We start from the raw sequence: 21,841 nt of genomic DNA, 5'->3' as shown, positions 1-21,841 counted from the left end.
CCCTTAACAACCCAACGAAACAATACGGGTTTGATTATTTTCAACATAGATGCAGCCCTGCGATTTTGAGCACAATTGAAGCACTTTCCGTGACTGTGTTCAATATATTTAATTTGAAAAAAAATCATAACTTTTGAACCAGTTGATCGATTTTCAATCTTTTTGGATCAGTCATGATCCTAGTCATGAGAAAAAATACCCAAAAATAAATCTAGGTGTTTTTATATGCATAATGTATAAATATACTGAAATTTTTGTATTATTTTTAAATAAAATTTACTCAAATTTGAAAAATAACATATTTTTTAAAATTCCTTCATAGAGTCAAGAATGCCCTTCAAAATGAGACCAAGAGATAACTAATTTTTCTTTTATCTACAAAGATAAAAAAGTTAGATACTTTTTTGCATTGAAAATGTTGGTCACTCTAATTTTTGATAATTTTTCAATAAGCGCTTTATCATATGTAACAACTTTGTTGAAGAAAGTTTTTCTCTAAAATATTCCTATAGAGCTCTAGACCCAAATTTCTCCCTAAATTTGGTTCTGGACCATTGTGCAATGTTATATAACAAAGCTTCTTTGTACAAGGTTTATTAAAAATCATGCAAATATATAGGAAAACCTAGATTGAAATTTTATTTACCTGTTTCATTTTGAATATAATTTTTAAAACAAATATGACCTGATTTTTTCTCCGCCCAAACGAAATTAAAATAATAAAACAATCGTGAAAATAAAATTAAGTGTCTTTCTACGAGTTTAGTTTTTTTATATACCTAACTGTCTATATCAATTTATTGTCTCTATTAAAATTTTGAAAGACATAAGAAAGAAAGGGATTGGGAGATTGAGATAAAGAAAGGGAGAGAAAAAGTGAAATAGCAAGTAAGAGTGTGTGAGAGAGAAAAGAGAAAATGAAGAAAGGAAGCTTCAGTCAAAGAGAGTGATAAAGAGAGATAGATAAGAAAAGAGGAGAGAGAGAGAACAAGAAAGAAAGTAGGAGGGAATAATAGTAGGCAAGAATAACAAAGAGAGAGAGAGAAAAGGGTGAGCAGGAGGGGGAAGAATGAAACAACAGAAAATATAATATGTAATCAAATATAACACCAAGTGAAAACGAGTAAAAACTTTAAAGGGATAAACCGAAAACAAAAAAAAAACGAAATATAAGAAAAGAACTTGCAGCCTGAGAAAAGAAAACGAAGGAGTAGAATAGAAAGCAGATAGTAAACAAAGAAGGCTTACTGAGAGACGATATCATATGGAAACAAACATCAAATAAGAATGTTGAGTTGTAGAAAAGCATGTATAGATAAAACCTGAGGTGAACATAAACAAACGAGAACGCTTCAACAGGAAGAATACAAGAAGGGCGAAGAAAAAAAACAGAATAAAAATTAATACTCTAAGAGAATGAGGGACAAAACCGCAAACTATAAAAATCAAAACGGAGCGAAAACAAGGTGAAGAGATAATGTTTAGAAACATCCAGTAAACGGAATACAAAATGCAAAGAAAAAAAGTAATTGTAATAGATTTAGAGGAATATTAGATTTTGCACATTTAGATCATATAGAAAAAAATAACAAGTATGACTCTATGAAACATTCAGAAAATCGATATAAACCATGAAAAAAAAATGAAAATGCAAAAAGCGTTGTATAAGATGAATAATAGTCGAAAAATCAAATTTCAGAGATGAAAAACAATTGAAAGAAAACGGAGTGAAAATTATTTTTCGGGAACCAAAAGCAATAAAATAAACTACAGACAAAATAGTAATAGTACAATAGAGTACAAAATGCGAAAGTAGAGAGAAAGGGTACCTATAAAATTATGAAATTGGAATCAAGGAATGAAAAGCAAAAGGCATTTATTGAAAAAAAAAAATTGAGGAAAAAAAACACAGAACAAGAGGAATGCAGGAACCAGGAAACAACGAGTAAACAGATAAAAACTACCAAAAACAGAAGAAGATGCATGTATCTGTTTGTAAGAGAGAAAATAATGTATAGTTGATTAGGAAAAATAAAATGATAGGATTTATAGAAATAACTACAAAACAAATAAGTCAAAATTGGGAGAACACTGAATAACAGTGAATACAATACGGAAGAATAAAACTCAAACTGGTGAAAATGCATACCAAATCAAAACCGAAATAGTTGACTAAGAGAAACTAACAAAGAATTTGAAAGAAAATATACAATAAGAAATTGAAAATAGTCTACGCTTAAATTTTTCGGAGTTGAAAAAAAAGCAAAAATAACAAAAAAAGAACTTTGAACAAAACCAAAAAGTTGAAAAGCCGTTGAAAGATTATAAGGTACTAGGAAGTAGGAGAGAAAAAGGAAGAAATAAAAAGGAAAAAGAAAGCGAGAGGATAAGCCAGAAAAAGCCACAGAATAGCTACAAATTTATTGGAGAAGTTAATAAAAAGGATTTTTTGTTTATAAGGAGCACGAAAATGAAAAATATTAAAACAGAATAGAAAATAATGAAACAAAATTCACAAAAAAAGCTTGAGTTTTAAGCTGATGTGTCATTGGAATTAAAATCAATAACTTGCTCCAAGGATGGTTATACAGATAATTAAACTTGCTTCTAGATTTTTTGGATGTGATAAAGGTAGTTTCGAATGCTAGCTTTTCAATCCCGTTTCTCTTGGAACTATGAGTTTCGAGTTTTGCTAGTTTCGCACGAAACCTACAAAAAGGAAGAAATGTTAGAATGTAATCTTTGCTTTGTTGGAGACCGAGTATACCTCTGCATCCCTACAAAGACCACGGAAGGGAGTTTTTGTTAGTGGGGTGGGTTTTTGATCAGGATTAACTTTGATGAGTGATGTGACCATGATTTAATTGGAATAATGTAACAATTAAGATATAATGCAAAGTGACACTAATAAAAATGAATTATAAAATACAGTGAGAAGTACTAGGGCATGTGAAGAAGATCTCAATTGATTGAAATTTGCAAATCTTTAAAGTAAAAGAGGCAAAAAAAATGAATTCTAAAAACAAAAAAAAGTGATCGTTTTTTTTTTTAAACTATCCATGACATATCAATAGTTGTTTTTGTGCTCCTTTTGTGACTGTAAACATGAATTGAAATAATGAATTACAACAACATTACAGAGCTAGCACTGACGTGTAGCCCTTTTCTACAACCATTCATCACATAAAGTCATCAAAACCGAGATGCGACGATTCAAAGGTTGAGCGAAATAGAAACGACGATTCATGAATAAAATTTTAACGGAAAACATGAAACAGCAAATAATTTTCATCCTACCCTACCAGTTTGTGAAGTGGCAATAGGGATACGGAAAGAAAAAGAGAAAGGGAAGAGGACGAGGAGAGATAAAGGAAGAGAGAAAGGGAAAGAAAAAGAGACTGAGGAACAGATAGAAAAAAAAAGGAAAAGAGAAAGGGAAAGGGAAAAAGAAAGAGACAAGGAGAGATACAGGAAGAAAGAAAGGGAAAGGAAAAGAGAATGAGAAAAGGAAAAAAGGAGAAAAGGAAAGGGAAAGGAAGAGAAAAAGGAAAAGGAAAAGGGAAAGGGAAAGAGAAAGGGAGAGGGAAAGGGAAAGGGAAAGGGAAAGGGAAAGGGAAAGGGAAAGGGAAAGGGAAAGGGAAAGGGAAAGGGAAAGGGAAAGGGAAAGGGAAAGGGAAAGGGAAAGGGAAAGGGAAAGGGAAAGGGAAAGGGAAAGGGAAAGGGAAAGGGAAAGGGAAAGGGAAAGGGAAAGGGAAAGGGAAAGGGAAAGGGAAAGGGAAAGGGAAAGGGAAAGGGAAAGGGAAAGGGAGAGGGAAAGGGAAAGGGAAAGGGAAAGGGAAAGGGAAAGGGAAAGGGAAAGGGAAAGGGAAAGGGAAAGGGAAAGGGAGAGGGAAAGGGAAAGGGAAAGGGAAAGGGAAAGGGAAAGGGAAAGGGAAAGGGAAAGGGAAAGGGAAAGGGAAAGGGAAAGGGAAAGGGAAAGGGAAAGGGAAAGGGAAAGGGAAAGGGAAAGGGAAAGGGAAAGGGAAAGGGAAAGGGAAAGGGAAAGGGAAAGGGAAAGGGAAAGAGAAAGGGAAAGGGAAAGGGAAAGGGAAAGGGAAAGGGAAAGGGAAAGGGAAAGGGAAAGGGAAAGGGAAAGGGAAAAGGGAAAGGGAAAGGAAAAGGAAAAGGGAAAGGGAAAGGGAAAGGGAAAAGGGAAAGGGAAAGGAAAAGGAAAAGGGAAAGGGAAAGGGAAAGAGAAAGGGAAAGGGAAAGGGAAAGGGAAAGGGAAAGGGAAAGGGAAAGGGAAAGGGAAAGCGAAAGGGAAAGGGAAAGGGAAAGGGAAAGGGAAAGGGAAAGGGAAAGGGAAAGGGAAAGGGAAAGGGAAAGGGAAAGGAAAAGGAAAAGGAAAAGGAAAAGGAAAAGGAAAAGGAAAAGGAAAAGGAAAAGGAAAAGGAAAAGGAAAAGGAAAAGGAAAAGGAAAAGGAAAAGGAAAAGGAAAAGGAAAAATAAATGGGAAAGGGAAAACAAAAGGAAATGGGAAACAGAAAGGAAAAATAAAAGGGAAAGGGAGAAGGAGAGGGAGATAAAGTGAGATGGAATGAATTAGAAAAGAAAAGTTCTAAACAGAATCAGAGTCTAGAATGATCCAAGAAACATACAAATGAAACTACACATTTAATGAAGTGGTTGAAAATAAGAATCGTGTGTCAAAAAACAATATGCCCAAACAGATGTAGATATCTGCTACGACAAGAAGTATTTGAGGCAAAAAACCAATAAAACAAGAAAAAAGTGAAAAAATTCAAACATCAAATAGAAAGAAGAATAATAGTAGCTCCACAAAACGTCCCAGTTTCAATATTTTTTCAATTGTCATTTTTGAATTGGCTGAAACTTTGCATAGACGGTTCTATAGGCAAAAGATGCCATTTTGTGCTATTTGTTTAAGTTTTCGGAACACGACTCATTTTTGAGAAGCTATTGAAAAATGCTATTTTGGCAAGGTATTGATGATTACAAATATTTCTAGGGCCAAAATGGTTTGTTTGATCGGTGTGACGTATTTGGAAAAGTTGTAGATAACAATTTTGTCTTTCCGAAAAAAATACACACTCTACAAAAAAGTTGTGATAAGTGAAAGTGAAAATAATGGAATTAAAAAGTGAAGCAATTTAAAAGTGTAAAGTAAAATTTGGACAGCGAAAACAGAGAAATAGATGAAATTATTTCATTTATTTTCAGTAATCGAGCTTAGCTTTTTCTCGAATACTATAGTTTTATCAAAGAATGCAGTTGACTACAGTTGATAGGAAGTGGCTATGTTTAGCTTGGCTTATACTTACATGCCTTGGGTACCTTAAACGATAAGAAAAAATGATGGTTAGAAAAATGAATCATCTGCATGAATATCAATTATATAATTTTTTTATCTATATGCTTTTTTCAAAATCTTTCTCGAAAAGAAATCATATTGACCATTAGTTATTGATCAGTTATTGAAAAATCACTTCTTATATTTGAGTATAACATAATTTATTTAAGCTGACATAAACGGTAAACCAAAAATGTCATTGTTACGTGATGATGATGTTTTTTGGTATTTGAATTTTAAATTATTGTATTACTAACAGATTTATGTTGGAAGAAATTATCGCAAACAACTTCGAAACAAATTTATCATGAGTAATTAATCACAATTAATCCAACCTGAAACTTTCGATCAGATTACTTATATTGCTCGAAACCGGCGAATGTTAAACCTAGTTCTTGTAGTATAAGTTAATTTATTTACTAGCAAGTCATTCTGCCGATTCTGCGGGCGATATGTTATACTGGTAGGATGAAATCGATTTCAAAGTTAAAACAATTTCTTTTACCTTTTCGAGGTGAAATATCTGCGTCACGTAAAATACATTACTCACCTGAAATAAATCTCGGAAAATAGTCCGAAAAGAACCCTCTCCCAACGTTTATTCCAAACTGCCCCGTACGTCTTTCAACTAAATCGCAAAAAGTTTTCTACGAGTGCTTTCTTTTCCGGGTAATTGTAAGCCGAGTGTCGAACAACCGGTCTTTGGGTGGAAACTTTTGGTGGCTTTGTTCCTGCCTGTTCCTGCTGTCACTGGTCACTAGCTAACCCAGTCTGTCCTTTGCAGTTTGCTTCATTGTCTAATCCAACCGAATTTACGCTTCAAGGTCTTCCGGTTGGCCTCGACGATGGCGACACCCAGCGTCTTTCAACAGGCAAAAGAGACGCGACAGCAACGAGGCAGGCTTTATCTAAATTGAAAAGTTTCCACCAGCACCAGACACACAGTGTCTCAATTCGAAAGTGAAATTTTCCACTGCTCGGGAAAATGCTGTTTCAATTTGCCCTGGTGAACCGACTTTAGCAGAAGCTTTCCCTATCTTGTCGGAGATTATTTGATACGCTGTTTGCGTCTAACGAAGGTCGACTAATGAGTAAACTAGGCTTTGCTTTAATCGGTAGCGATTATCTCGCAACGTTTTGTCTTGTGCTGGAGGTAGCAACACTTTAATGCCCGACAATTGGATTAACAAGCTACGGAGGGGTGAGTATACACATATTAAAGCTTACCTTCGCTTTTTGGTAGCAGCTTGTGTGCCGATAACTCACACGCTATTTTTATGGCATCTGTTCATCGAAGTATAACGAATGTTAGCTTTGGGGTTTGTTCGTTACACTCCTTCACTTAGCCATGTTCGATAACACGATAAATAATAATTTGATTACTGTATCCTACTGTATCATGTAAGACACCATCGTTTCATCCGGGCCGCTCGATACATCGAACTTCGATTCAATGCGTCTCGGGAGCCGGTATTACCTCGTCAATCTTTGTTCAACATTTGTCCGAACCACATTCCAAGTTCGCAATCTGCTACGCTAAATTGGTGCGCACAACTAGTATAATCGGCATTCGAGCATTTGGTGGAAATTATGTGACGAAACATCATTTCGCTCTGTCGGTATGCTTCGTATTGGAGAGTATGAATTAGGGGTGAAGAAGAGGTGGCAGACGGCACACAGCCCGAAGGAAAATTATCTTGGGGAAGAAACTAAACAGCGAAAGACATAGCAGATACGTATGACGCTCTGTTGTTGTTCGGGGACACACGTTCGTCTTTGACGAGTTGTCTTCTTTAATGCTTTGGCAGCGGTTAGAGGTTTGCCAGATGTGTGTCACCAGAGTGCTGGGGAAAAACGTAGACAAAGTTTGCTACCTCATCTGGCGGTACATGTTCATTTAGTGTGTCTTGTAGTTTCCCAGCTGCTGCATGAAAATTAGTATAACAATTCAATAGAGCACAGCGAAAAATGTCATTTCGTACCGACTAGTGAACTGCAAAGATCTGGGCGAAAATTTGCCAGCTGTGAAATTGAATTCGTAAGTTATAATCACAGCGAGATGATGTGCCCGATTGTCTAAATCCGTAAGTCAATAATCACTGAGTTTGATAATCATGAGGGTTTACGAGCGAATTTGCGGCTTATGATTCAATTCAGCTGATTGTGGTATAATTCAAAAAGAAGAAACTACGCGACTCCATGGAATTAAAAAAGAGGAGACGCATGGTTATTAATAACGAGAGCATTGCATCTATATTTTATCTATGACTAAAAGCGTAAACCTGCAATTTTTCGACCATCAATATACATTTTATACATTGTAATCATATTCAGCAAACTCATCTGGGTATCATTTTTATTTATGGTAGAGTTGTTTTTAGGTTTTGTTCATATAAGAATTTTGAAGTTTTATGGCGGAAATTTCTAACGCTATTGTCATAAGAAAATTTACGGACACAACGTAAATTTTTAAATCCGAGTTAGTTCCGGAATCAGCATGAAAAAATACCGCATTGAATGCACTTCACTTGGAAAAAGTTTTTTATCATGACAGAATACTTTCGAAGAAGACTGAAAGAAAGCAGCGCTATTTAGAGCTGCGAGTCTAGATGAAAATCAAAAAAAATAATCAAAAGGCCAGGTCAAAAACAATGAATATACAGTAATTGGAACAAGAAAACTCAACCAAAACTCATAATGAGCTAGAGGACGATTATCCGGAGACTCGATTATTTGGAGACTCGATCATCCGGAAATAATTTTTTTTGGTATTCGTTTTCAATTTTCATTCCGTAATACTACTTTTACCATCCCTTCTGGCATATTTGTTATCATTTATGTCACTTCCGGCATGTTTGGGACATATTAGATTTAAGTGAAAATAATCAATGTCCAATTTGTTTTTGCTTCTCAAAATTCTACCCCTTTTCGCCTCAGAAATAATTTCTGGTTACGCAACTGCATCATACAAGTAAAATAGAAGAAAGAAATATTTGGTTTATGTTCGTTAATCGCAAAATAGTTTTTTGTTCAGTGATGCGATCATCCGGGAGACTCGATTATCTGAAAAAAATTTTTTTTTGATGGTCCGGATAATCGAGTCCGACCTGTATTTGAAAATGAAATTTTTTTTTAAAAAACAATCACCTAAAAAACGCGACAATTCCAAAAACTATCAGTAAAAACGGCAAAAATAAAAAAATCCGCGTAACGCCTTTAACGTATGTCAAATGTGTTGAAAGATTGCCAATACATAAATGAAATGATGAAAATTATCGAAACTGAAAACTATAAATACAAAAAGAAGGGTTGAGACAATAAAAATAAACTTAAAATTGGACTAAAATGACAAAGACAAAGAGTTACATATACAAAACAAAACCAAAACGCAAAAGTTTAGAAGCGGAAGTTGACTATCAAAATTAAAGGGTGAATGACAGAAAATCCAAGGTGATGCAGTGCCAAATGAGTCGCGAAACTTAAAGAACCAAACAACAAAAAATAGTTCGAATAAACACTAAAAGAACACATAATGAATAGTAAAAAGTAGTAACTTGAAACCTGACACAAACGTTTTTGAGATTGTGACAGACTGAAGAAACGAATAGTTGAAAACAGCGGCAAATGTAATAAGAAAAGAACAAAAAAATGGAAGTCAAAAATGTCAAATATAACAAAATGAAAGAAATGTCGAAAAGGACGTATATGAAAAAAAGGCAAATATGTCAGAAAAGGCCGAAATAAGTGCTTTGAAAAAAAAAAGTTAAAAATATTTAATGACGAAAATTTTATATTTATAACTGCAAAAAGTTTATCTGATAATGTCACTAATTCAAAAAAGTTTCGATATTACAAAAATCAAAATAGAGATCAAGTATAACATATTGAAATGTCAAATATTCCAAAACTTCAGAAGAGTTTATAATAAACAAATTGAAAAAGGCAAAAATGACAAAAAAGTCATATGTGTTAAAAAAGTAAAAAATGTCGAAATGGTCAAAATACCAAAGATGAGTGATGAAAGATAAATTTACATAATGCCAAAAATGACACAGATCACAGGAATTCCAAAACATAAAACAATGACAAAAATAACAAACTAACCGAAACGTCATGAATGACATAAATGCCATAAATGTCATAAATGTCACAAATGTCATGAATGTCATAATTGTCATAAATCTTATAAATGTCATAAAAATCATAAATGACATAAATGTCATAAATTTCATAAAAGTCATAAATGTCATGAATGTCATAAATGTCATAAATGTCATAAATGTCATAAATGTCATAAATGTCATAAATGTCATAAATGTCATAAATGTCATAAATGTCATAAATGTCATATATGCCATAAATGTAAATGTAAAATGTCATAAATGTAAAATGTCATAAATGTCATAAATGTCATAAATGTCATAAATTTCATAAAAGTCATAAATGTCATGAATGTCATAAATGTCATAAATGTCATAAATGTCATAAATGTCATAAATGTCATAAATGTCACAAATGTCATAAATGTCATAAATGTCATAAATGTCATATATGTCATAAATGTAAAATGTCATAAATGTAAAATGTCATAAATGTCATAAATGTCATAAATGTCATAAATGTCATAAATGTCATAAATGTCATAAATGTCATAAATGTCATAAATGTCCTAAATGTCATAAATGTCATAAATGTCATAAATGTCATAAATGTCATAAATGTCATAAATGTCATAAATGTCATAAATGTCATAAATGTCATATATGTCATAAATGTCATATATGTCATAAATGTCAAATGTCATAAATGTCATAAATGTCATAAATGTCATAATTGCCATAAATGTCAGAAATGTCATAAATGTCATAAATGTCATATATGTCATGAATGTCATTAATGTCATAAATGTCATAAATGTCATAAATGTCATAAATGACATAAATGACATAAATGTCACAAATGTCATTAATGTCATAAATGTCATGAATGTTATAAATGTCATAAATGTCAGAAATGTCATAAATGTCATAATATCATAGATGTCAAAATTGTCATATATGTCATAAGTGTCATAAATGTCATAAATGTCATAAATATCATTGATGTCAAGATTTTTAGAGCCAAAACACGAGAGGAGCATAGGGTTTTGGGATCTATAAAAATACATAAAGAAAAACATTCAGTAGTTTACCCACAGTACTTGAGTATCATTTCTTAAACCTAAGCAAACTTGATACATAAAACCTTTGCGGCATCGAAAGCCAATCCTCGTTACACCTAGTAAGTTGAAAAACACCAAAATAGATCACATAATGATCGCAGTGGTCCAGTCTCCTACAAGGAACAAAAAATATTCTCTTTTCAGCACCCACATTTTTGCCACATGTTTGAGATTTTGGTTTTGAGCACTTTGATAAATTTCAAATCCATTTTTAGCATTCTAGAAACTAGAAATTGCCATCTTGGGGTACTGGAGATGGGAGTTCTGGAACTGGGGAGTATTTAAATGTCTTTTTTTTTTCAGTTTTTCACAACTTCTCGGACAGTCGGACAGTGTTGCCATTTTGGATTTGAAAATGTGCCTATACATACATCTACTCTCAGTTTCTCGTCATTGTTCTGGTACACTAAAAATATAAATACAGGTCGGACTCGATTATCCGGAGTTTTGAAAAACATTTCGCTCCGGATAATCGAACCTTCCGGATAATAGAGCCTTTTTTGTATTTAAATTTTAAATATCTGTCATCTAGAATAGTGAGTTTTCTATTATAATAAATTGTATACAATGCATGTGCCGGCAAAAAAAATTAAAATTGTCCTTAGACTGGTTGTCGGCGTTTGTTATACATATATACGTAATAATAAATTAGGTTACATTGATTATCTCGAAGATGTAAAAACAAACACTCATGTTTTTTCCATTTCTTGAGTGACCTATAACGATCTAGACGCTTGATATGGACTACTTTGCGGATTTCAAGTCGTTATTAATTTCGCTTGTCGAGTTTTGGTTCAATAATCCGAGAGTATCCGGAACAGAACCGCGACAGGTCTGCTTGTGGTTTTAGGTACTGCAATGATCATAGCCATTATATTACAGGAATATAATAATACTCCTCCCATAATTCCGAAACCGGTCTACCAATAGCGGCTGTCCTTATTGGCAACAAAAAACCATGATACCTTGATTTTGGAGGTTATTGAGTAAAAATTGGTTGAAGGAACGACGAGAAAGCTGCCAAAAACGAACTGTCTAAGCGGAAAGGAGCTTGTACCGCTACAATTATGAACAACCCCGAACCTCCCAATGACCCGGAAGACAAAAGTACGTTATAAAAATACAGAAACAAAAAATACTCCGGATGAACGAACCATTTTCTCCGGATAATCGAGCCCCGGTTAATCGAGCCCCCGGATAATCGAGTCTCCGGATAATCGAGTCCGACCTGTATTGGGGAGAATTTAAACTTTTTTTTTTCAAATAAACCTTTGTTTGCAGGAGTTCGAAATCACCAATTGGATTTAAAAATGTCGGTTCCGCGCTGTTCTCAAATGGAAGTCGCCAACTAAGATTCAAATATGGCGTCGGATTCGCTCTCTGGATGACATCTCAAATTCAGAAACACCAATTCCTACGATCGATCTTAGCAGATTTCCAGAAACCGAAAGTCGACATCTTGAATTTCAAACGATTAATCATCTTGGTTCTGGAAATACCGTTATGGGAAAATTTCTGAACACTTTCACAGTTTTGTACAGCTTTCCAGAAACCGGAGTTCTGGATATTAGAAAGTTCCCGTAGTTCACGAAAACTCTCGAACTTCTTATCTGTTAAGACACACTTCTTCTTTAGGGATTTTATAGGAAACATGTACCCATAATTGGTGGAAATCATATGTTTCATGATGCTTGATGTCGAATAGAAAACCACAAGGTTCCTAAATTCGAACATTGATTGCTACCACACCTGGCTATACTATTAAGTAACAGGAGAAATGATTCTGACTTGTGAAGTAATTCCGATCGATTGAAACAAAAACCATATAAATTTCACCCCGTAAATGGCCTCATTATAAGTGTTGAAATTTTGGTATTTGGTTGTGGTTTTCGATGTGGTGTGAGGTTTCATGAATTTCGCTTTCAGCTAAAAATAGAGCCACCGATTGCGTGCGCGTTTTTCGCGTTTTCGCACGTGACGTTAAATTTCCAAACCACTGCCACCACCTCACTATAGCACTGACAGGCGGCGATTACTCTAGTGTTAACAGGGTGGAGCCATTAATTTCATGTGCCCCTGGCGGGGTATGACCGATTACGCTCAAGGACGTCGTGTTTTCGGCATTCCTTGTTGCTCACCAAAGAATTTAGTATCGACAAGAGCAATTTTATGATTAACTCTTTGTTGGTACATACGAAATTATGACGCAAGTGTTGAAGGATTTTAGGACCGTTTTTTTCATTGTCAGCTATCAGTAACCGACACACATCGTCATCACCATTGTATGCATCCAGTGCACTCACATCAATCGTAGAAAACAGACAGAAATTACCAAACCGTGGACTGCCGTAAGCTAGTAAACCGCAACGGCCGAGTTTTTCTGGAACTCACAGCTAGAGAGCTTGTCAAGCGTCAGATCAGTGCTAGAGATGTGCACAAACTCGACAAATACACGACATAAAAAAGCGGAGCGAATCTGTGTGCGTGCCAGAGTACCTTGCATTCAGCGCGGTTGCCGCCGCTTATTCAGTATTCTATTTGGCGACGAAGAATGTCCCTTGTACCTGCAAACATTCCGTAGGACGGGACAATTGCAGAATAGGCAGACAGACACATTCAGTCTGGAATGAAATTTACGAGGAATTTTGATTCACTGAAATCCAGGTTGTCTCGTCTTCTAACATGCCATAAATAGCACAGAGTTATTTCAATGATGACAACTGCGAGAACTAAAGCCCGGGCAGTTCGAAATAATAAAATCATCTGAAGCTTAGTTCATTTTATTAACATCCCTTAGGTATTGTGCTAACTTAAGTAAGAGTTAATTTATAGCTCATCCATGCCTAGCTCTTTTCATATTACTTTTCATGGAATTTACTTTTCTAACATGGCTTAATTGCACTGCTCGTTCTATGTTCAAATCTGGCGGCTCTACGACGACGGTGCTCTGTAGCAGGAAATCCCAGTTACTGAACAACGGTGCAACTTTACTGGATGGCGATGCAGCGTTAGTGGGTGTAATTAAGCCAACGCGTGGTTGATTACTTACCATGGTTACCATGGCCTCGCCCTGTATGTAATTTGTTTCGGTGACGGTTGGAGAACAAGAGCGTCTCTAACGATGTGACCGTTTAATGAGGGCCTGAGTGAAATTTCTATTATATGCGCTACAGCAGCGCAGCATGGTATTATTTTAATACATAGTTGAAGCTCTATTTCGCTAAATGCAGGAGAACAATAGGATTTATCTCACCACCAGCGATTCTAAAACGTCTCTTTCAGCGATTTTAAATGAAATGGGTCTGTGAAAAAGTAGTTTCATATCTGTTGGTATGGAAAATACCTCTTCCACGAAGTGCATATATTCATGCAACAAGCGCCCAAAAAGTTTTTATATTGTCTACGTCTGATCTGCTGAAAAACATAGACCACATAAACATGAGTCACGTATTTCTCATCGTACTTTTGTTAGAGATACATATCTCTAATCAACTTGACCTACAATCGGTGTTATGCACCCTTTCGTAATTTAATTGGTTGGATGTGAGATCAGTTTTATTGTCCGATGGGCTTTGATCCCATTTCTCGCCTTCGCTTCCCAAGCTCCTAAATATCAGGTTGCAATCCGTCATAAACGAAACCGTTCAAACCCGTTCGATTGGCATAAGCTTTAGCGAAGTGTGATTATGTACTCTCTCTTTCTCTCTTCATCCGTCAATCAGCCGCTTCCAACCGAGGCCGGAAGAGAAGAACAACACTTTCCATCACATAATCGTTACACATAATCGTAAAACGGCCAACATCCCGGGGCAGAGGATAGGACATGGACGAAACACGGAACGAAAATTCTCTCCTTTCGGCTATCATCATCATGCCCATAAAATAAAGCCACAGTTTAAGGCTTTTCCATTTGCTGCAGCCGTTTTATTGTCATTTTCCCGGGCGTTCGGTAAAAGTTTTCCGTTTAAGATACAACCGCACGTTTGACTTTTATGTGGCATCAACGGTGTGGAATGCTTCTTTCGGAGTTCGGTCAGTAGCAGCAGCAGCAGCAGCAGCGGCTACACTAGGCGGCAATGATTGGAACGTGCCTATAGGCGGAATACCAGCGCACGTGTTAACATAGCGTGGAATACCAATTCGGAGAGGCCGGTTTATTTTTTCACGGATCAGGCAGACAAAAACCAACCAAAGAATCTATCGAATAGTCAAAAATAACTATTCAGAATATTCCCCTTTTCGTTTTATTGGGTTTTCAAGGTAGTGCTCTTTAAAATTCATGTGCAGTTTTATTTTTCTCACGATAAAAATAAAAACTTTTAAATTACTCCTTCGCCATTGTCGGGGAGTTTAGTAAAGAGCAATCAAAAACTTGTTGTTATATTCACGTGATAACGAATAATTTTCTGAAAATATATGCATAGTTTATAGCATACAGAGCTATTGCTCAACACTGCGTAATAACTGAAAACCAAGCTTTTAATACACTGTGCAGTTCTTCTCAGTTTTGAATGATATTCACGAAGTACAGAATATATGTCAGTTTCGAATAAATTTTCGCTATTGTAGAGAAGTATATGTATATTTAGATATTTACAAAAATATGATTTGAATTGAAAAGAAGATCAATTCAAGTAAAATAAAAAAAAAAGTATCAAACTAAGAGACATTTTATGTTGCAATCAATTTGCTGAGGTTACATGAACCAAAAGAAAATTAATTCAAAAGTGTACTGAATAATAGTGTACGATCTTAAAAACATAAGTTATAGAGCGTTTTCAAGCCAAATGATCTGGAAATTCGCATAACTTTAATTAACTATTTTTGATTTGAATGAAACTTTGCACACGTATTTTGGCTCAGCAAACTGCGTATTTTTCACAGGTGGAGGATTTCTTTAGACTCAAGAGTATTTTTCTGAAAGAGCGTATGCATTTGGCATAGGTTATCATTTTGAGTTGAAAAATACTACTTATCAACTTAGAATGTACGTCATAGGATAATAAATGTAATTAATTCATGAAATAGGTTATCATTTTGAAGTATTTGTTGCGAACACTGGTAACCTTGTAAAGCAAATGTACACGCTGAATTTTGATATTTTTGCCTTTCTCCTAGAAAGGTATAGCAATCACTGGAAAAACCAAAGGTATAAAAGTGGTCCCAATGGCCGAATGTCATATACCACTCGACCCCTTTCGACGAACTGAGCATTTTCTGTATGTATGTATGTATGTGTGTATGTGTGTGTGTGTATGTGCAACTTTTTTTTCTCACTCACTTTTCTCAGAGATGGCTGGTCCGTATTTCATAAAACTAATTGCAAATGAAAGGTCTAGTTGCGCCATAGGTTGCTATTGAATTTTATTGTAATCGGATTTTTAGTCTTGAGGTCATGTATCAAAATGTAAAAATCACGAAACATCAATATCTCAGGAACCACGTAACCGATTTCAATAAAACTGGTTTCAAATGATTGGGCTGTCTCCAAAACCCTTAACTTTTAAATTTTGTTATGATTGAACATATGGTTCAAAAGTTATGTAAAGAAAAGTTATCCTGAGGTTGTTTAAACTCACTCATTTTTCTCAGGGATGGCTGAACCGATTTCCACAAAATTAGTGTCAAATGAAAAGTCTAGTTGCCCCATAGGTTGCTATTGAATTTCATTGTAATCGGATTGTAACTTTGTCCGTTGTTCATAAAAATTTGAAATCACATAATGAAAGTAAACATATCGACTTTCGCCTAACGATTATTAGCTAATTAAAAGGTAGAAAAGGGATCCAAATGGCTGAATGCCATATACTACTCGACTCAGTTCGACGAATCGAGCATTTTCTGCATGTATGCATGTATAGGTGTATATGTGTGTGTGACGGTGTACGTGTGTATGTGCACCTTTTTTTTCGCGTTCACTTTTCTCAGAGATGGTCTGACCGATTTTTTCTATCTTGGTGTCAAATGAAGGGTCTATTTGCCGCTTAGGTTGCTATTGAAATTCATTGTAATCAAACTTTTAGTTTTGGCGCTGCGTCAGAATGTGAAAATCGCTCTTATATCTAAGAAGCTATGAACATAGTTGAATTCAAATTAATTGGCTTTTAAAAAAAAAAAAAAGTTATAAAAAGAAACGTAGCCCGTAAGTCATTTCTATTATTTCACTTTTTGCAATCACTGCAAAAAATAAAGGTTAAAAGTGCTCAAAAGGGCCGAATGTCGTATATCACTCGACTCAGTTCGACGAGCTGAGCATTTTCTGTATGTATGTATGTGTGTGTGTAACGCTCTCCCAATCTCACTCGATTTTCTCAAAGATGGCTGAACCGATTTCAATGAAATTAATTGCAAATGGAAGGTCTAGTTTCCCTATAGGACCCTACCGATTTTTTTTGCAAAGGGATTATTACTTTGTCTGTTATGTTCAAAAATGTGAAATCCAGCTATGTAAAGAAACATATTCCGAAGACTACTTGGACTCACTCACTTTTCTCAGAGATGGTTGAACTGATTTCCACAAAATTAGTGTCAAAGGTCTAGCTGCCTCATTGAATTTTGCTGTAATCGGACTGTAACTTCGTCTGTAATGTACCGAAATGTGAAAATCACGAAACTTCATTATTTAGAAACTACACAACCAATTTGATCAATATTATTATCAGATGAGTGGGCTAGTTAAGGGTTAACTGATGAATTATGATTGAACACGTGGTTTCAGAGTTTGGCTGCCCTATACGTTTCCTTTTCATTTGATTGTAATCAAACTTAAGCAACCGTTATGTATTAAATTGTTAAAACAACGAAAGTCTATTATCTCAAGTATTACACAACTTATTTGAACATAACTAGTGTCATACAAACGAGTCATCTCTCAAACTTTCAAATAACAAACTTCATAACAATTTGATATGCTGTTCAAAAGTTTTGGAAAGAAAAGAAATTCAAAGACTATTCAACACTATACCTGCTTTGATCAATATATATGGCCTCAACATAATTTAAATGTGGTGTCGTACTATTTGAACGTTCCCGGTATCGCTCGTGATTAAATTGTTCGAAATGAGGAGCCATTTCTTTTATTCCGCTATCTATTAAGTACTAACATTACGTCAAATTTCATATTTTATACTTCAATTACAACATCAATATTTCAGAACCCAAAGAGTGAATATACCTTTATTGGATTTAAGCATTCATGTAAATCGATTTTTACAAATAATAAGTTTGAATGAGAAAGGCTGAGTCTGACCGCTAGGTGGATTAATTTAGGTTTTTCAGTGCACAAATCTTTACTTGAACACTAAATTTTGATTTACAAAAAACAGCGTTGAATTTTGAAAACTGTCGTTTGAACTGTCTCTTGTGGACTAGCAAAATGCTAATATATATTAAACTACAAAATATATACTTGAAAATTCAAAGAAGCGAAAAAGCATGCCAAAACAAAACTCAACCGCTTGTTACATCTGGTAGTAATGAAATCAGAGTAGACACATTTTATAATTATTAAATATTTTTGTGAGTGCATCAAAGCACACGAAATAACGCAAATTTTGATGGCGTATTTACAGTAAGTTGAAATTTACCACAGTGGACGCCTCTCCCGATTTTTGTGGTCGATACCCCTGAAAAAGCTTTAGTTTTCCAAAAAATAACATTTATTTTTCAGACCACTTTCATAGTGTATTCTTTGGAACAAAGGGTAAATTTACCATTATGTACTCGGCAATTTTAACACACGTAAGTCCTCGGCAGGGTACCTGGGTACCAACCAAAATGGAATGCTTCTTACTTCTTCACTTCTTCCAATTTTCGATCTGAACTCGTCAACAGATTGAAAAATTTGTCTATTTTTAATATACGGGACCTAAAGAACGATTGGTCCTTATATGGTTCCCGTAAATCTTGATCTTCGGAACCATTTTCATGATCGGGAATCTGCCCCGAAATGGCCATTTCAGACAACTTATCAAATTGACTTGAACTGAATGAAAATCAACTCCTGGAGTGCTTCCATGAATTTTGATACCAATGTTGGTCGGTTTTTATCGACAACTGTACTAATTTGTCTCGCCGGAGCATGCTCCCGAAGATCCGGATTTACAGGAACCAGATGTGGTCACTGGGCCATGTCGGTCTCGGATTCTAAGAGTAGACATATTTTCCAATCTTTTGACAGAACAAGATCTAAAATCGGTCGAGAAATTAAAAAGCAAGAAGCATTTAATTTTGTGGGTACCCGGGTACCCTGCCGAGTACTTGTGGGTTTAAAATATTCGAAGCCTTCCCCTTCGAATCCCCCCCCCCCTGCTGCTATAAACAGTCTGATGATAACAAATGGTTTTTTCCACTAGTTAGCAGCATTTCATAAGTTTCAGGGGGCTGAGTTGAGATTCTAAAGCAATAAAGTCTAAAAGGTACCCGGGTTCCCTGCCGAGTACATAACGGTTAACCTATAATGGAGCACCTGTCAGATTAACTTAATTTCACTTAACATAAATCCAAATTTTCAAATGTTTGTGAAGCAGACTGGCTGGATAAGATGTTTCACAATGGAAGTCTTCTACAAATTCCTCGAGTTTTCGCACAAATTGAGTCAATCTGGCGGATGGTCCATTATAGGAAAGGGGTCCACTATAGGGTAATTTACCCAATACATTTTCTACATTATACCAATCAAACAAACCGTCAGACGTTTTGCCTTTCTCCTAGAAAGGTATAGCAATCACTGGAAAAACCAAAGGTATAAAAGTGGTCCCAATGGCCGAATGTCATATACCACTCGACCCCTTTCGACGAACTGAGCCTTTTCTGTATGTATGTATGTATGTATTTATGTGTGTGTGTGTGTGTGTGTGTGTGTGTGTGTGTGTGTGTATGTGCAACTTTTTTTTCTCACTCACTTTTCTCAGAGATGGCTGGAGCGATTTTCATAAAATTAATTGCAAATGAAAGGTCTAGTTGCGTCATAGGTTGCTATTGAATTTCATTGTAATCGGATTTTTAGTTTTGAGGTTATGTATCAAAATGTAAAAATCACGAAACATCAATATCTCAGAAACCACGTAACCGATTTCAATAAAACTGACTTCAAATGATCGGGCTGTTTCCAAAACCCTTAACTTTTAAATTTCGTTATGATTGAACATATGGTTCAAAAGTTATGTAAAGAAAAGTTATCCTGAGGTTGTTTAAACTCGCTCATTTTTCTCAGAGATGGCTGAACCGATTTTCACAAAATTAGTGTCAATTGAAAGGTCTAAATGCCCCATAGGTTGCTATTGAATTTCATTGCAATCGGATTGTAACTTTGTCCGTTGTTCATAAAAATGTGAAATCACATAATGAAAGTAAATTTATTGATTTTCTTTTAACGATCACTGGCTAATTAAAAGGTAGAAAAGTGATCCAAATGGCCGAATGTCATATACTACTCGACTCAGTTCGACGAATCGAGCATTTTCTGCATATATGTATGTATAGGTGTATATGTTTGTGTGTGGGTGGGTACGTGTGTATGTGCACCTTTTTTTCGCACTCACTTATCTCAGAGATTGTGTTACCGATTCTTTCTATCTTGGTGTCAAATGAAAAGTCTATTTGCCGCTAAGGTTGCTATTGAATTTCATTGTAATCAAACTTTTAGTTTTGGCGCTGCATCAGAATGTGGAAAACGCTCTTATATCTCAAAAGCTATGAACATAGTTGAATTCAAATTAATGGGCCTTTAAACCCTTAAACAATGAATTTCATAAAGCTTAAACATGTGGTTAAAAAGTGATAAATAGAAACGTAACCAGAGTTTAAAACTATAGCTACGATCAAAATATGTGGCCTCAACATCATTTAAATTCGATATTGTAATATTTCAATGTTTGCGGCCTTGCTCGGGATTCAAGTTGAAATTAAAAGTCATTTCTATCATTTCACTTTTTGCCTTTCTCTTAGAAAGGTATAGCAATCACTGCAAAAACTAAAGGTATAAAAGTGTTCAAAAGGGCCGAATGTCGTTAATCACTCGACTCAATTCGACGAACTGAGCATTTTCTGCACGTGTGTGTGTAACGCTCTCCCAATCTCACTCGGTTTTCTCAGAGATGGCTGAACCGATTTCAATGAAATTAATTGCAAATAAAAGGTCTAGTTGCCCTATGAGACCCGATTGAATTTTATTGTAATCTGATTTCTAGTTTAGAGGTTATGTATCAAAGTGTAAAAATCACGAAACATCAGAAACTCAGAAACTACACAACCGATTTGAACAAAATTGGTTTCAAATGAACGGGTTACCTAAAAACCGTCAACTTTTGAATTTTATGGAGATTGAACTTATGGTTCAGAAGTTACAGAAAGAAACGTGTTCTGGAGACTGTTTAATCTCACTCATGTTTCTCAGAGATGGCTGGATCGATTTTCATAAAACCAATGGTAAAATGGAAGGTCCTGTTACCCCATAAGACCCTATTGATTTATTTTGCAATCGGATTATTACTTTGCCTGTTATGTTTAAAAATGTGAAATCCAGCTATGAAAAGAAACATATTTCGAAGACTACTTGGACTCACTCACTTTTCTCAGAGATAGCTGACCCGATTTCCACAGAATAAGTATCAAATGAAAGGCCTAGCTGCCTCATAACACTCTATTGCATTTTGCTGTAGTCGGACTGTAACTTCGTTTGTAACAACCGAAATGATATAATATTGATATCAGATGAACGGGCTAGTTAAGGGTTAACTGATGAATAATGATTAGACACGTGGTTTCAAAGTTTGGCTGCCCTATACGTTACCTTCTCATTTGATTGTAATCAAACTTAAGCAACCGTTATGTTTTAATTTGTAAACAACGAAAATCTTTTATCTCAAGTATTACACGACTTATTTGAACATAACTAGTGTCATACAAACGAGTCATCTCTCAAACTTACAAATAACAAACTTCATAACAATTTGATATACTGTTCAAAAGTTTTGTGAAGAAAAGAAATTCAAAGACTATTCAACACTATAGCTGCTTTGATCAATATATATGGCCACAACATGATTTAAATGGCGTATCGTACTATTTGAACGTTCCCGGTATCGAACCCAAAAGAGTGAATATACCTTTATTGAATTTAAGCATTCATGTGAATCTATTTTTATAAATAATAAGTTTGAATGAGAAAGGCTGAGTCTGACCGCTAGGTGGATTAATTTAGGTTTTTTTATTAGTATAGTGAGAAAAATTTATAGGGGAACCGCTCCATTATTCATCTTAGCCCGTAT

The 21,841-nt window shown here is 35.1% G+C and overlaps 1 protein-coding gene across 1 annotated transcript in view; it reads right to left on the bottom strand.

Moving 5' to 3' along the window:
- LOC129726827 (neuroligin-4, Y-linked) overlaps positions 1-21,841 on the bottom strand; it is a 487,905-nt gene that overhangs the window by 399,159 nt on the left and 66,905 nt on the right. Inside the window, exon 2 of the mRNA XM_055683960.1 lies at positions 5,322-5,334. The gene's annotated coding sequence lies outside the window, so the exon portion shown is untranslated. The remainder of the gene's footprint in view (positions 1-5,321; positions 5,335-21,841) is intronic.

The sequence above is a fragment of the Wyeomyia smithii genome, chromosome 3 (assembly GCF_029784165.1).
Source record: "Wyeomyia smithii strain HCP4-BCI-WySm-NY-G18 chromosome 3, ASM2978416v1, whole genome shotgun sequence".
NCBI classification, from domain to species: Eukaryota; Metazoa; Arthropoda; class Insecta; order Diptera; family Culicidae; genus Wyeomyia; species Wyeomyia smithii.
This window is presented reverse-complemented; position numbering and strand designations above follow the sequence as displayed.